The following is a 13,621-nucleotide window of genomic DNA, read 5'->3' as shown; positions in this document are numbered from 1 at the left end:
ACAAGATATTATGAGCAAGAATTGAAAGCAGATTCCTTTGCTGAAAGGATAGTATGTTACCTCTTTGACATGTTACCAAATCTCTGTAAAATGTGGATTTCATGGATCTCAAGCTTTCTTGATTCTTGTGGCACTGTTAATGCTCTTAGCTCAAAACTTGACTGAACTTTGCACGATTGTTTTAGTGGAAGGTATTGGGATAAACTGTCTGAGCATTGAACTTTTTCACAGTAGGAGTGTATAACAGGAATTGAGTTCCAAAGATCTGTTCACATTAATCGTAACTTACAAGCCTTCTATGCATTATTCCAGCATCTCAGTAAAAATAATTCTCAACAACCAAGAGAACATCTAGAAAATTATGTATTTTATTTTGATGAGTTTGGTGACTGAATCTGGAGCAGAGTTTTTCAAACCTCGGGACCAGGTCCAGGCAGCTCTTTCAGATTAACAAATAGGCTATAGAAGTTAATTATTTCCTTTGCATTGTGCATTTGCAGAAACTATCAGATACAGCATCTCAGTAAAAATAATTCTCACATCATACAGCCATGGTATGAATGATTAATTGTACTGTTATTGTTCAATTAATCATTTCTTTTATGTCCTGCAGCCCACTTGTTTCTCTCTCTTTCTGTCCTGAGTATAATCATTCAATTGTACATCCAGAAACCATGAGAGCTTCAAGTGATCTACCCTTTTTGCTTGTCTTGAGGTATTTTGCAGATGCTTCCATCACATGATGTCATTAGTAAATTTGGACCTGTTCTCAACCATCAGATATGTATGTCTTCCAGCAGCAAGATCCTGCATAACAGTTGTTTCATTTGTTTGAACCTTATTGCCTCAGACTTTGATAGCTTGATTTGGAGCCAGGATCATCTGAAGCCTACAAAACTCAGTTACACCCTATTCTTTTTAATTAAAAAAAATTGTGTAGTACTGGTTTATGGTCACAGAACAAAAGGCTTCATTGGACACTTTAGTAAATACAATATGAGCCTTTACTTCTAATAGAGGAAACCATTCCTTAGTTATTTGGTAAACATTTTACTTTATTCCTCTTTGTTATTCCAGATAGAATTAGAGATGTTGGTTTTCAATTTAGTTGTGAAGTAATTGAAATAAAATTAATGGAAGGTAGAGATAACTTACAAAGCAGCTAATTTCAGCTTTTTCAAACTTTCTTTTGTGGTCTCTCTAAGTTCTTTGGATATTTCCTAAGTTTTATTTTAAAATGGTTTAGCAGAATGGTAACAGGCCTTTACTTACGTGAAGTTAGGGGAGGTGCTAAGATTGTCTTCTTTGGAGCAGAAAAGGACAAGTGCTGTTTTGAAGGAGCAGTTGGAAATCTTCAGGATCCTAATGGAGCAAGTTCAACCGAAAAGTATAATGACTGGATTGTGCAGTACTGCCATTTCATGTATTGTGCCACTTGTCTTCAGCATGAACACTGAATGAGAAAACGCTCAATGCCACCCGGCTAACTCATAACTTAACCCAATGTAATTCACCAACATAATTGTGCAAAGCAAATGTAACAGCAAATAGTACATTACCACAACAGACACTTTACCCCATAATGTTCCCAACTATTTAAGCTCATGACACCTCCTTCATTCACTTGAACATGGTCCATATCCCTCCATTCTCTACTTAGTCATCTGCCTAAGAGCTGCATGAATGCCTCTATTGTATCTGCCTCTACCACCAGCATAGTAATACATTGCAGGCATCCAGTAGTATCTGTGCAAAGAATGAGACCCGCTTATCTCATTTGAAATTAATCTGCTCAACTTAAATACATGTCCTTAGACATTTCAACCCTGGAGAAAAGGGACCAGCTCTGTCTACCTGTGTCTCCCATAATTTTATAAACCTCTAGGATGTCTCTCCTCCACCTCTGCTACTTGAGAGAAAACAACTCAATGTTTTGAGGAGTATAGTGGTAGATTTGACTATCATCTAAATTGCCCTATGTACACAGTTTTCATTCTGTAACTTCCTTATAATTAACTTTATAGAAAAGAATTTATGTAGTTTCCATTTGAGCATGCATGGTCCTGCCCAAGAGTCTGTTTTAGCAGAGGTTCCCTTTAAGTGAAGTACTTACTTCGCTCTTCCTCAATCCCATTATGTCCCATTCCTACAGAAAACCTTGCTTCTTGAACACCACTGTCTAATTTAACTCCATGTTTTCTCCCCCAGCCATGATCCCTGAAAGTTGAACCTGATCCTTAGCGCAGCATACACTGATTCATCTGATGACTCCCTTCATAAATGGCCTTCTCATACCTGGGGTACTTGTAAAACTCCCAGTCATGGTACTCAAATCAAACTACACCTTTCCATGCACCAACCAATTCCTGTACAAAACTATACTCGGATGCAGTAAAATTTAGTAATCACAGGATAAGGAATAAAAATCATAGGCTGAAGAACTGTAGTGATGTGAGGAAACATATTTTGTACAGCAGTATTTGTTTTACAATGATGGAGAATGTACTGCTGAAAGGAATTGTGAAGTTGGGTGAATAATAACTCTCCAAACTGAATTGGATAAATTACATGGTATTAAATGGAATATTCAAATCAAATGCTCATCCATAGTCCACGCCACTTTTCAAGCTTCATCCAAGCCTATCATCTTTTTTCATCTCTACCATCTGCAGAATCCTTCATTTTCTCTGCTGTTAAGTGCAATTTTTTTTTACTAAAAACAAAAATTCTGTTGATGTTACTAGTAAAAATATATTGAAGCAATTTTTTCTTTGTATGAAGCCGTTTACTGCTGAAGTGTCCTTGTGTTGTTCTGTGGCCATTTTACTTTAAACTGGCACTGTAGGAGTCACTGTCAGTTATTTTCATTTGGCAAAACCCATTATTCCTCCTGTGAGAAGTCAGATGGGGAAATAAACCCAGGGGTGTGAATGATAGTAAAGCTCATTGGCCAGTTAAGAAGGGGCCATGTGTCAAAGCAAACATTACACTCATGGTAGAGTGAGTGTATCTTCATGAACTGAGTTTTCATACATTACTGCAACAGACTATTGCTCTTTAGTTGAGCATTACTACTTCAATAAAGATGCCTTGTTGATGAATCGAACTCTGATTCACCGAAGGTTGAAATTACTTTGAAGCCTGTCGCCTGAATCAGCAACAAGTTTGTGGCGTTGCTCCTTGAGGGAGTGGCAGAACTATGATCAAGCTAGAGCAGTGATGATGACTGTCGGAGAATGTGGCTTGTCTGTCACTGAGGTAAATTAAAATCAGCTTTCTCAGCTTGAAAGTGGAAACGGTGAACGAATTGCAAAGCAGATGGGGTGTTAGGGAAAGTAGTGAAAAGCAAAATTGAAATAACAGGTATGATGGGTTGGATGGTTGAAGTGTGTATATTTTAATGCTAGAAGTATTTTGGGTAAAGGGGAATAAACTTAAGAGTGGATCAGTACATGGAACTACAGTATTGTAGCCATTACTGAAATTTCATTGAGAGGGGCTAGAATGGATGAGTGAGGTTGATGTTCTGGAGCATGTTGATATTAAGGGAGAGGAGGTGTTGGAGTTGTTAAAATACATTAGGACAGATGAGTCCCCAAGCCTGACAGAATATTCCCCAGGCTGCTCCACGAGGTGAGGGAAGAGATTGCTGAGCTGGCTCGGATCTTTATGTCCTCGTTGTCCACGAGAATGGTACCGGAGGATTGGAGGGAGACAAATGTTGTCCCCTTGTTCAAAAAAGGTAGTAGGGATAGTCCAGGTAATTATAGACCAGTGAGCCTTACGTCTGTGGTGGGAAAACTGTTGGAAAAGATTTTTAGAAATAGGATCTATGGGCATTTAGAGAATCATGGTCTGATCAGGGACAGTCAGCATGGCTTTGTGAAGGGCAGATCGTGTCTAACAGGCCTGATAGGGTAATTTGAGGAGGTGACCAGGCACATAGATGAGTGTAGTGCAGTAGATGTGATCTGCATGGATTTTAGTAAGGCATTTGACAAGGTTCCGCACGGTAGGCTTAGTCAGAAAGTCAGAAGTTATGGGATCCAGGGAAGTTTGGCCAGGTGGGTTCAGAATTGGCTTGCCTGCAGAAGGCAGAGGGTCATGGTGGAGGGAGTACATTCAGATTGGAGGGTTGTGACTAATGGTGTCCCACAAGGATGCTTTCTGGGGCCTCTACTTTTTGTGATTTTTATTAACGATCTGGATGAGGGGGTAGAAGGGTGAGTTGGCAAGTTTGCAGTTGACACAAAGGTTGGTGGTGTTGTAGATAGTGTAGAGGATTGTTGAAGATTGCAGAGAGACATTGATAGGATGCAGAAGTGGGCTGAAAAGTGGCAGATGGAGTTCAACCCAGAGAAGTGTGAGGTGGTACACTTTGGAAGGACAAACTCCAAGGCAGAGTACAAAGTAAATGGCAGGATACTTAGTAGTGTGGAGGAGCAGAGGGATCTGGGGGTACATGTTCACAGATCCCTGAACGTTGCTTCACAGGTAGATAGGGTAGTTAAGAAAGCTTATGGGGTGTTAGCTTTCATAAGTCAAGGGATAGAGTTTAAGAGTCGCAACGTAAAGATGCAGCTCTATAAATCTCTGGTTAGGCCACACTTGGAGTACTGTGTCCAGTTCTGGTCGCCTCATTATAAGAAGGATGTGGAAGCATTGGAAAGGGTACAGAGGAGATTTACCAGGATGCTGCCTGGTTTAGAGAGTATGGATTATAATCAGAGATTAAGGGAGCTAGGGCTTTACTCTTTGGAGAGAAGAAGGATGAGAGGAGACATGATAGAGGTTTACAAGATATTTAGAGGAATAGATAGAGTGGATAGCCAGCACCTCTTGCCCAGGGCACCAGTGCTCAGTACAAGAGGACATGGCTTTAAGGTAAGGGGAGGAAAGTTCAAGGGGAATATTAGAAGAAGGTTTTTCACTCAGAGAGTGGTTGGTGCATGGAATGCACTGCCTGAGTCAGTGGTGGAGGCAGATACACTAGTGAAGTTTAAGAGACTACTAGACAGGTAGATCGAGGAATTTAAGGTGGGGGGTTATATGGGAGGTAGGGTTTGAGGGTTAGCACAACATTGTGGGCTGAAGGGCCTGTAATGTGCTGTACTATTTTATGTTCTACATTCTATGATTAACGTACCAGGTTTTCAACACTTTAGAAAAGATAGGGAAGGTGGTAAAAATGTGTGTGGGATGGGGGTTGGAATTGCAATACTAATCGTGGACAATGTCACAGCTGCACTCAAGGAGACATAATTAAGGGATGAGACCCTAAGTCTATTTGGGTAGAATGTAGGAACAGAAAGGGTGCAATCACACTGATGGGACTGTACTACAGACCTCCCAATAGCCACCGGGGCATCGGGGAACAGATAAATAATCAATTAAGGAAATGCGTAAAAATAATAGGGTTGTTGCCATGGGGAATTTCAACTTCACTAATATAAACTAAGACTTTCTTAAGTGCAAGGTGTTTAGATGGGGCAGAATTTGTTAAGTGTATCAAGGAAGGTTTTGTAAATCAACATGTAGATGGTTCAATGAGAGATGAAGTCGTACTGGACCTGGTGTTGGGTAATGAGTCTCGCCAAGTGACTGACCTTTCAGTGGGTGAGCAGTTAGGGAGTTAGAGAACAGTGACCACAACTTCTTAACTTTCTGGATTGCTATAAAGTTAGGAAGGGTCTTTGCAGGAAAGTTTTAAATTGGAGTAGGGCAAATTATGAGGAAATTAGACAGGAACTAAGAAGATTTAATTGGGAATACCTGTTCTCTGGCAAGTCCATCAGATGTGTGGAGGGTGTATAAAGATCAGTTGCACAGAGTACTGTAACGGTATGTTCCTGTTAGAAGGAAGGTAAGAGAACCTTGGATGTCCAGAGAGGTGATAAATTTAGTCCAGAAAAATGAAAACTGCTTAAAGCTTCAGAAGTTACAATCAAATGAAGCACATCAGGAGTATAAAGAAGCCAGGAAGGAACTAAAGAAGGGAATTGGGGAGCCAGGTGAGGCTAGGAAAAGACGTTGGCAAGTAGGATTAAGGTGAATCCCAAGGCATTCTGTACATGCAGTAAGAGCAAAAGGGTAACTAGGGAGAGGGTAGGACCACTCAAAGATAAAGTCAAGAACATTTACTTGAATGCAGAGAATATAACTGAAGTACTTAAGGAGTACCTTGCTTCAGCATTTACCAAGGAAAAGGATATGGAGGACCAGGAGATCAGTGTTGAGTGTATAAATACATCAGGGTGTTCAGAGGATGAAGTGTTGGGGCTCCTAATGAGAATTAAGATTGATAAATCTCCAGGGCCTGATGAAATTTACCACAAATTATTAAAGAAGGCAAGGGACTAGACTGCATGGGCCTTGACCAGTATCTTCATGTTCTCTCTAGCCACAGGCAATGTCCTGGAGGACTAGCAAGTGACTAATGTTGTATCTCTATTTATAAAGGGAACAAGAAAAAAATCCTATGAACTATAGACTAGTGAGTCTCACATCAATTGTAGGGAATTTGCTAGAGAAAATTCTTAGGAATAGGCTAATTGAGTATTTGGAAACCTATGGCCTAAGTAGGGAGAGCCAGTATGGGTTTGTGAGGGGCAGGTTCTGTCTTAGCAACTTAATTGAGTTTTTTTGACAAGGTGACAAGATAGATTGATGAGGATAGGGCAGTAGATGTTGCCTACATGGATTTTAGTAAGGCATTTGACAAAGTCCCTCATGAGAGGTTAATCCAGAAGATTAAGATGCATGGGGTCAGTGGCAAAATGGCTGTTTTGGTACAGAACAAGCTTGCACATAGAAGTCAGAAGGTAGTAGTTGAAGGCACTAATTCAAACTGTTGGTCTGTAATTCGTGGTGTTCTGCAGGGATCTGTTCTAGGACTTCTTCTGTTTGTGATGTATGTAAATGACCTGGATAAACATGTAGATGGGTGGAAATTAAATCTGCAGATGATACCAAGATTGGTGGAGTTGTGGATAGTGTAGAAGATTGGCAAAGATAAAGATCAGTCGCAGATATGGGCAGAGAAATGACAGATGGAGATTAACTCGGTCGATTATACAAGTGGATAAACTGGTTAAGAAGACATATGGAATGCTTTTATTAGTCAAGGCATTGAGTTCAAAAGTTATGAGGTTATGTTGCAACATTATAAAACTCTGGTTAGGCTGCATCAGGATTATTGCATACATTTCTGGTCACCCCACTATAGGAAGGATGTTGAGGCTTTGGAGAGGGTGCTGAAGAAGTTTACCAGGATGCTGCCTGGTTTAGAGGGCATATGCTATCATGAGAGGCTTGATATACTTGAGTTGTTTTCTCTTGAGTGCTGGAGGCTGAAGGGAAGCTGTGATAGAGATTTATAAGATCATGAGAGGCATAGATGGAGTAGAAAAAAAGTATCTGTCTCGCAGGGTTGAGATGTCTAATAACAGAGGGCATGCATTGAAGGTGAGAGGGGCTAAGTTCAAGGAGGATGTGAGAGGTAAGTTTTTTACTCAGAGAGTTGTGGATGCCTGGAATGGATGTAGAGGCAAATATATTAGAGGCTTTGAAGAGATGTTTGGATATGCACATGGATGTGAGGGATATGGACATGGTGTAGGTAGGCGGGATTAGCATTTGGATGTTTCTGATTTGCTTTTTATCTAGTCAGCACAATATTGTGGGCCAAATAGCCTGTTCCTGTGCTGTACTATTCTACACTCTATCCAACAGAATAAAAAAACTATGGCCATACATAAAAGAGTAAAGTAAAATTGCAGTTGGTGGCACAGCTGGAGATATGGCAGATATTGGGAATTACACCACCATGAAACTATGAAGCAAACCATGAAAAAAGTCCCTTAAGAAGACCATAAGGTAGAGGGGTAGAATTAGGCCATTGAATCTGCTCCGCCATTTCATCATGGTTGATTCATTTTCCCTCTCAGCCCCATTTTTCTGCCATCTCACCATATTCCTTCATGCCCTGACTAATCAAGAATCTATTAAGCTTTGCTGTGTTCACTGTCTGCTGCCCAGATTTGGGACATCTCATCTGTCCTGCAAAGATACTTGGAGGAAAAGGGGAAGGTCCTGTGGTCATGGTCAATGCATGGTCTAACAATGGAGGAAGAGGTTCTGCTGAGGGAATTTGAACAGCTAGGAGCTATATGAAAATGCAGAACCAAAAAGCTAATAATCTCTGGATTGTTACCTCAGTCAGGTGTAGATTGGAGAGATCAGAGAGTTAAATGTATGGCCCAGAATTTGGTGTGAGAGCAGTAGGTATGAATTTGGCACCAGTATTGTGGAAAGAGCGAGCTATTCCACTGGGATGAGCTCCACCAGAACCATCTTGGGACCAGAGTCCCGGTGAAAAACATAACTATAGCTTTGCAAAGTGATATAAACTAAAAAGTAGGGAAGTGGGCTCAGCAGCTTGGTAAAGTATGGATAAATTAAACAGAGAGTGCAGGGGAGGTTACTGAAATCTCCATAATAAAGAATAAGACAGAACATTTAGAGAATGATAAGAATTTAACTTCAGGCAATATAGAAATAAAATTGAAAAGAAAGGCTGTGAATGCAAAAGTGGTGGAGTTATATTTGAATGCATGCAATGTAATAAGTAAGGTGGATTATTTTGTAGCACAAGTAGAAATTGGCAGATATGTTGTTCTGAGTGTCACAGAGTCATGCTTGGAAGAAGATCACAGCTCAGAGCTCAGCATCCAATACACATTCTATAGAAAGGACAGGCAAGAGGGCAGAGGGGTTGGAGTGGTTTACCGGTAAAGTGTTAAATCAAATCCCTAGAAAGAGGTGACATGATCAGAAGATGTAGAATCCTTGTTGGTAAAGTTAAGAAACTGCAATCCTGTGCATCATTACACATTTTGTTCCCATGCTGGTTTTTCATCTGGGTGGCTAGCCATCTTGGTTCATTGGATTAAATAGTTGATCATCCACAGTAAGTCAATTCACAAACTTGTACAAAACTTGACCAAATGCCTTGGTATGATTTTGCAGAACTAATTCCCAACTACACGGTAGGGATTTTGGACACTCGTCTCTGCCGATATTGTCTTGTTATAGCTGCTGGATGTTTTAGCTGTTGCTTCAATAAATCTTTTATCATTATTGTCTCCCCTCCAGGGGTTTCACCCTGAGGGTTTCAAGTTAGTAGGGTAAAGATACTCACTACTGATTGCACTCTTAACAGTTCATGTCTTCAGCTTCTAATCGATGGCTTCTCCTTGTTCGTCATGTGTCCAGCCCACCTGCGTAGGATTATTTTTCAAAATATTTTTTTAAATTGGTAAACCTCGTTTTCATCCCTCTGCAGGTAGAATTTTCTAACATTACAGTTTTGGGTTTAATTAATCTGGGTTACAGAGGGCATTGAATATGGGAAGCTAAAGGATTGGCAAGCTTTTAAAAACCAACGGAAGCCAACAGAAAAAGCAATAATGGAAGAAAAGATGAAATATAAATGGACACTTGCCAATAATATAAAAGAGGAAACTAAATATTTCTTAAGATCTATAAAGAGCAATAGAGAAACAAGAATGGCTCTCTGACACTGCTTAATGACATTGGAGAGTAGTAATAGGAATAAAGAGATGCCAGACAAACTGAGTAAGTGTGTTGCACTAGTCTTCACTGTGGAGGACATCAACAGCATGCCTGAAATATGAGAGGCTCAATAGACAAAAGTGTGTACAGTCAATATTTTTGCTTGGGAAGCTGAAAGATCTTAGGGTAGGTAAGTCATCTGGACCAGATAGACAATACTGCATAGCTCTGAAAGAGGTGGGCACCAATAATGATCTTTCCAGATTCACTGGATTCTGGAATAGGTCCAGAAGACAGAGAAATCGAAAATGTCATGCAACTCTTTAAAAAGGGAGAGAAGTAAAAAACAGGAAATTATCAGCCAGCAGCTTGACTTCAGTGGTTTGCAAGATGTTGGACCCTATTATGAAGGATGAGATTTCAAGGTACTTTGAGAGACATAATAAAATATGCTGAAGTCAGCATGCTTTCCTTAGGGGAAATCTTGTATGGAAAATCTGTTGGCATTCTTTCAAAAAATAGCAGGGAGAATAGATAAAGGAGAATCCGAGGATACATTTTCAGAATGCCTTTCACAAGGTGCTACATATGAATTTGCTAAACAAGATAAGAGTCCATGGTATTACAGAAAAGATGCTAGCATACACTGGTTGAATGGCAAGAGGTAAAGAATGGGAATAAAATGGACCTTTGCTGGTTGGCTGCTATTGACTAGTCATTTGCCAGTGTTGGGTCTGCTAGTTTTCATGGTACATGTTAATGATCTGGATGACAGAATTCATGGATTTGTGATCTCCATAGCTCTCCATAGCCCTCCCATCCCTCCCTCCCAAGAAGGAGTTTGTACTTATCTGATCTGCTGTTAAATGTTGAAATCCAACCCACATCCTGGCAGATCATTCCACACTCTCACTGCCCTCTGAGTAAAGAAGTTTCCCCTCACATTCCCCTTGAACATTTCAACTTTCACCCTTGACTCATGACCTCTAGTTTTTGTTTCACCTAAGTTCAATGGAAAAAGCCAGCTTGCATTTACCCTATCTATACCACTCGTAATTTTATATACCTCAATCAAGACCAGAATAGAAGGATGTTTCTTTTGAACAGCAATAAGGAGTAATTTGTTCAGACAGAAGGTGAAAAATCTGTGGAATTCATTGCCATAGATGGTTGTTGAGGCAATGTCTTTGGATATATTTAAAGTTGAGTTTAATAGGTTCTTGTTTAGTAAGCTGAGTCAAAGGTTGTTGGGAGAAAGTAGAAGAATGGGGTTGAAAGTTAAAAAAAAGACTGCTTATGCATGACTGCATGGTTAGATCTGATTCAAACTGAATCACCAAGTTCGCTGAGGACACAACAGTGTCATCATCAACAATGACAACAAGACGGCATGCAGAGAGAAGATTGAGCAACTGATAGAATGGTGTGAGCACAACGACTTGAGTCTCAAAGTGGACAAGACTAAAGATATAATTGTGGACTTTAGGTAGGTGCTGGCTGATCACTCCTCACTGCACATACGCAGTGTGGAGAGATTTAGAAGCATCAAGTTTCTGGGAGTACACATAATGGATGATCTCACCTGGTCCCTCAAAACCAGCTCTTTTGTCAAGAAAGCACAGCAGAGTCTCCATTTCATGTGGAGTCTGAAGCATGCGAGGATCTCCTTCTCTCTTCCGCCCCACCATTCTAACCATTTTTTACAGGAACACCCTTAGGAGTGTCCTGACCAGCTGCCTCACCATCTGGTATGGGATTTGCAAGCCACCTGGTTGCAAATCCCTACAAAGGATTGAGAGGATTGCTGAGGGGGTTATAGGGATCTTTCTTCCACCCTTTAGAGATATTCATCAGATGTACTGCTAACGTGGGGCCCTTAGCATTGTCAATGATCCCTCCCATCTCTTTGACTCCCCCTGCTATCAGGCAGAAGGTACTGGAGCATTAGGACAAGGACTGTTATGATGGGAAACAGCTTCTTCCCCAGGCTGTGAGAGTATTGAACTCCCTGCCACCACCCAGGTCTCTTCTAATCACACATGAAGAGCAAGTAACTTTACTCCGTTTACTTTTTTAAATTTGTGTCAAGAGTGCACCTTATTATTGTTAATTTACTGTATGTGTTAATATGACTTTATGTGTACTGCGTTGTGCACGCACAGAGGAATGTTCTTACATTAGTCATGTACATGTATACAGTTGATTGACAATAAAGTGCACTTAAATGTGAACTTGATCTATGGGCTGCTGAGTCTGTGACATATGAGTTTTATTTACCCTCTAATGATCAAAAAGAAAACATGTTTCAGTGGAATCACATGGACTAAGTAAGTTACAATAGCAGATTAAACAGTCCAATTAGCTACTGAATGTTTAAAGATGTATCATCAATATTACCTCTGCTATTCCCTGACAGAGTGTGAGGAACACAAGCAATTTACTTTGACATAAAATATAACTGAATGATCCAAAACAAAATTAATAATGCATCATGATTTTGGTCTTTCCTGTGTAGCTCAATGCCTCTGGAACTGCAGTAATATTAATACACATTTCTGTGTTGATAAATTTTATGAATCAACAGCTTCTAGCCTTGTGCAGTTATAGTGATTGCTGGATCATTAATTAAAGTGTTCCATCAGAAACTGGAGTTGTTCCCAGTTGTTATTTTCTTTGCAAGATGCAATGTTGATGATATGGTACCTTTGACAATTGTATGCACACAGGCCCCATCAGATTGCAAAATCCAAGCAATCCAAGAACAGCTTTCAGTGTGTTAATTACTAAGCAAGGCAGCGCCTTGACTTTGTGTGTCAGACAGAACGCTTTAATTTTTCACCAACCTTACGGTGTTCTTTTGTCCTGTCACACTATCAAACGTTCAGTGTTTGTGGTGTATTTTACCACTGGCCTTGTTTACGAGATTACTAAGTTCTATACAAGAGATGTAACGGGCTCTGCTCTAATTAGTAACTGTTATGCTTAGAATGGACAGGTGAGTGAGTGTTAGCAGGGACTCAGTTTGTAAAATCAATCCCGGAAAAGGCAAATGGAACATGCACTTTTTTACCTGTTCTAACTTACAGCAGGTTTCAAACAGAGAGAGAAAAAAGTGGTGAGAGGTGCTTGACCACTAAACTATAGTTTTTATTTGATATTTGGAAATATGACAATAGAAGAGGAATTAATGTGCTGATTCGGTGATGATCTAAGCAGACTGTCAAGTCCTAGGGAGATGAAGTTTTAATAGGTACAGTGCCTTGTGTAGTTTGTTTCAGTGAAACTCAAACAAAAGGTGAAAATGTTGAAAAACATGAATCATTATTACATCCAGTGGTGGCAAAAGACGATTGATTGTTTTAAAAGAAAAGAGTGGGAGCTACTTTTGCTGTTGATATTGAACAAACAAAGGCATTAACAATAGAATCCATCAGATATTACTTTACACCTGCATTAAAGAAGACCTATTCTAATCTTACTTTTTAATTTGTTATCTATAACATAGATGTGCATAGCTGAGATGAGTACATGATGTTGAATAAACTGTTTAATTGTCATTTTATTTGCAGTTTAAAAATTAATTGCTTGTATTTCAACTAGCTTTCACATGCGTAACATTTTAATATGTCTCTAGAGGCTATACGAAGTATAATTCTAGAAGTTTCTTTGTACTTCATTCAGTGAATGAGCATTTTCTCATTGGTAAATTTTTACTGCAGTATTGAATAAGTATTTTCTAATTGGTGCATTTTTACCTATAGATTTAAATGGAATTTTTCTTTTCCCTGGGTATAAATGAAGTTGTTTTGTGCTAGATGCTGTATTTATTTTCTCTCTTCTTCAAGTTGTAGACCCCCATCACTGTTTTATTCATGTTTCCTTTGTTCTATCAACTCCTATTAAAACTATCGTGAAGCAATAGATTTTGTGCCTCATTCTAAAAGAACCTGGGATTAAAACTCAAAATCCATCTATTAGCATAATCAGCAAAGACTTCCTAGATTTCAAGCTCAGAACAATCCATGATAAAGAGAATTTTCTGAGACTA

At 39.6% G+C, this 13,621-nt stretch overlaps 2 protein-coding genes across 2 annotated transcripts in view; one reads left to right on the top strand and one right to left on the bottom strand.

Annotated features, from left to right (window-relative positions):
* The window catches only part of LOC132396341 (leucine-rich repeat and immunoglobulin-like domain-containing nogo receptor-interacting protein 2), a 206,024-nt gene that overhangs the window by 44,470 nt on the left and 147,933 nt on the right, over positions 1–13,621 (top strand). The gene's annotated exons all lie outside the window — the stretch shown is intronic.
* Positions 1–13,621, bottom strand: part of LOC132396342 (uncharacterized) — a 427,456-nt gene that overhangs the window by 363,963 nt on the left and 49,872 nt on the right. The gene's annotated exons all lie outside the window — the stretch shown is intronic.

Source organism: Hypanus sabinus, chromosome 7, assembly GCF_030144855.1.
Source record: "Hypanus sabinus isolate sHypSab1 chromosome 7, sHypSab1.hap1, whole genome shotgun sequence".
Lineage (NCBI taxonomy): Eukaryota > Metazoa > Chordata > Chondrichthyes > Myliobatiformes > Dasyatidae > Hypanus > Hypanus sabinus.
This window is presented reverse-complemented; position numbering and strand designations above follow the sequence as displayed.